Here is a 3,908-nt window from a genome sequence, read left to right on the forward strand (position 1 = left end):
TACTGGGTTTCTGAACTAAGGACGTCATACTTGTGAGGCAGGTGCTCTACCTGAGCCATTCCACCAGCTCTTGTTTTGGTTTTTTTGAGACAGGGTCTCACTATGTAGCTCAGGCTGGCCTGGAATTTACTATGTAGCCAAGGGTGACCTCAAACTCTAGATTTTCCTAAGTGCTGGAATTACAGGTGTATACTACCACACTTGGCTTAACAAAGCATTTTGAACTCTAGTCTGAAAAAGGAATTTGGTCATGAGTACATAGACTATGAAGCCTTTTTATTCTTGTAGTAAAGAGTGGCAAATTTACAAAGGAAACAGCATTTTTGTAAAATTAATATAGCAGATATGTGGAGTAGGGAAAAACTTTGGAGACAAAGAAACCTAGAAGGAGGTTATTGCAGCAACCAAAGTAGAAGGTCTCAGACCATTATAGTTGCAGTGAGAATGCAAAGGCGGGGATGAGAGAAGAGTGCATTCAAAGGATGCATCCTAGTGCTGATTGGTTGGACACATGGTAAAAAGGAGTCAAAATTAACCTTAAAGTTTTTAGCCTGGAAGATAGAGAATGAGGGGGGCAGGAGGTGGCCCAAACAATGTAAACACATGACAGTAAATGTAAAAACAATAATAAATAAATAAATACAAAAGACCGAGAATGAAATGGTCATGGTGTTATTTACAGAAAGAAGGAAGTTGAGCGGGATACAAGTCTGAGCAGGAAACCCATTTGTGTAGGGGGCAGGGAGGGTGTAGAGGGCAGGAAAGTTCAGCCCAGATGATTTAACAAGTTGTATGTTACACCATTTGAGATGATGGTGGGATCAGACCTGAAATCCTGGAGGCCACCGAGGATCTGAAATTGACACAGTTCACAGAAAGATCAGGACTAAGGAGTTGGAGATGTGTATTTGGAGTCTAAATGACCAACAGCATGATTCTAGTGGTGGTGGTGTGTGATTGAAAACAGAATTCTCCAAGTGTGACCAGATTTTCAAGTTTCACCACTGAATGGGCAAAAGATAAATTGGGGGCATATTTAAGAGGTTGACCAATGAGATTTAGGGAAAGATTTTTTTTTCTTTTTCCTTTCTTTTCTGGTACTGGGGTTTGAACTCTGGGCGTACACCCTGAGCCATTCCACCAGCCCTTTTTTGTGGATGGGTATTTTTGAGATAGGGTCTCTCAAACTATGTGCCCAGGCTGGCTTTGAACCTCCTTCCTCCTGATCTCTGCCTCCTGAGTAGCTAGGATTACAGGCGTGAACCACCAGTGCCTGTCTAAGAAAAGATATAATAAATTAAAAATAGGGGCTGGGTCTGGAGCTCAGTGGTAGAGCATGTGTTCTGCATGCCTGAAGCTCTGGGTTTAGCCCCCAGCACCAAATACTGATGATGAAGATAATAGCAAAGGACTGCAAGAGAAAAGTGTCACAAAAGGAAACAAACGAGGAGGTAAAGGACATTGATGTTATAGAAACAAGGAAAGAGACAGTGAAGAAAGGCCCTGGATTCAATCCCCAGAAGAGAGAGAGAGAGAGAGAGAGAGAGAGAGAGAGAGAAAGAGAGAGAGAGAGAGAGCACTGAGTAATATCAAATACCGCAGAGGATTTTTTTTTTTTTAATCTTTGCCTTTTTGGTACTGGGGATGAAACCCAGTGCCTCACGCATGCTAGGCAAGCACTCTAACATCACATCCCATCCACAGCTACATCCCAGCCCAGAGGAGCAGTTAAATAAAGACAAAAGAGTGCTTACTGGATTTAGCAACAAGGAAATCATTATATAGTCAGGTCTTGGCACAACAGGCATAAAAAATATATACTGCTTTAAGATCAAAGGATGGAACTGTGATTCCAATACAGTATGTCGAATGCCGGGAGGCAGAGAACAGAGCAGGAATGGCCAGCCTCAGAGATCAAGCTGGCTGTCTGGTTTTTGAGATGCTGTAGGTACATATTTCCTAACCTCATCCCACTGCTGCGCCCACACCACATGGCTGCCTCTATGTCCTTTGTGGGATGACCATGTCTGTCCATGTCAGTGTCATCCTGGTGCATGTTTGAATGTAAATGGGTAGTCAAGCAACTCGATTTCTCTTAAATTATCTAGCAAAGCACACCTGAAACTACATTTAAACAAAGGAATGGACATAATTATGATGACAGTGAACTTACTTTTCATTTTAGGGCTCAGTAACAATCAATATACTGAGTGAAATGGCTGTCACCATGAGCAGCCTTTAAAGACTCTACTGTGCTTGCTTCGGTAGCACATATACTAAAATTGGAATGATACAAAGAAGAGAAGCATGGCCCCTGTGCAAGGATGACATGCAAATTCATGAAGCAGGGAAAAAAAAATTAAGTAAAATAAACATTATCTACTGAATTCACCTCAGCCAGATTCTAGTGCTAAAAATTTTGATAAGAATGACATACAGCTGGAATTCTGAATTTTTTTTAAAGCTTAATATTGTTTTCCTCAAATTCTGATCAACCCAATAAAATATTACTAAATAAGCTTTTTTTTTTGATAACTGTGGTAACAATTATCTGTGGTCATTCTGGTAACTGAGTTTTATCTATCTAAGGAAGTATTTTTAGTGTATAGCAGACACAAAAATTGTGAATTTCTATTGCAGAAGTAAGACAAAAAGCACAATAAATGCCTATACTTTGTAATATACAAATGTTTCTCCATCATTGTAATATAGTGTTGTGAAGTCATTCATTGAAGTCTTTTACTGAGCCACTCTTTTATTTGTTTATATTTATTTATTTACTTACTTAATTGGGCAGTGCTGGGCTTTGAACTCAGGGCCTTATATTTGCTAGGCAGGCGTCCTGCCACTTGAGCCACTCTGCCAGCCTTTTTGGGTGTGTGTATGTTGGTTTTTTTTCATGCTATAGGGGTCTCTCGAACTATTTCCCTAGGCTGGATTGGAACCTCGATCCTACTGAAATCTGCCTTTTGAGTAGCTAGGATTATAGGTGTCAGCCACCATCTTTTAAACAAGATATTTATATCCTGAGATACACATTTTTAGTTTGTAATTTTGCTCTGAGACATTGGGGTGGTGGTTTACCTAAGGCTACTGATGAATCTGACATTTGAAACAAAGGAGACAAAACTTAGAGGCTCAAAGGCCTCTTTCCTGGGAAGAAAGAAAGGGAAATAGAGAAGACAGTAATCTCAGTTTTCATGAAACACAATTTATAATTTGGTTGCACTTCATTAACCCAAATTACACACTCACAAGAATGTACATTGTACCCCTTTCTCCTGTGAAGCAGCTGGAAGGAAATTAGGAGGCCAACTGGGAAGGTTGCCATGGAGCCCTGGATACAGGGACTTAATAGTAATCAAAAGGAGCTCCAGAGTCCCCTCCCCCAGCCATCCAAATGTGGATTCCTCTCTTTTTCTCTCAGATCCTTGGCTTGTAGATAAAATAGGATGAGATTAATTTACTAGTGAATAAAAAATTTTTGGTTCATTTATTGGTACATTGCATCTGTTAGACATAAGGCACTGAAGAGTTGTAACCAGTCTAATTTTAGTATAGCTAGCCACAACAAATGTCAAAGTTCTTGTTTTTGTTGTGTTTCTTTCAGCACTGGGGTTTGAACTCAACTGCCCCAGTGCGAATTAATTGCCCAGGTTTGGCTTCAAACCTTGATCTCCCTGATCTCTGCCTCCTGAGTAACTGGGATTACAGGCATGGGCCACCAGCACCCGGCTCAATTATTCTATAATCTCGGTTCATTTCCACCATTTTCCTCATTACCAAGTTATATTAAAATAATAATAACCTCTTATAACACTATATTTCAGGCACTACTATAAGTATTTTACATATATTAATTCATTTAAATTAATTCCAACTGGTCATTAAATTCTATCAATTATATT

The 3,908-nt window shown here is 39.7% G+C and overlaps 1 non-coding gene across 1 annotated transcript; it reads left to right on the plus strand.

Annotated features, from left to right (window-relative positions):
• Nucleotides 1-2,252: 2,252 nt before the first annotated feature.
• LOC141426052 (U6 spliceosomal RNA) lies at nt 2,253-2,362 on the plus strand. Its single transcript, XR_012451161.1, has one exon. It is a non-coding gene; the product is annotated as a U6 spliceosomal RNA (small nuclear RNA).
• Nucleotides 2,363-3,908: the final 1,546 nt, after the last annotated feature.

Source organism: Castor canadensis, chromosome 8 (assembly GCF_047511655.1).
Source record: "Castor canadensis chromosome 8, mCasCan1.hap1v2, whole genome shotgun sequence".
NCBI classification, from domain to species: Eukaryota; Metazoa; Chordata; class Mammalia; order Rodentia; family Castoridae; genus Castor; species Castor canadensis.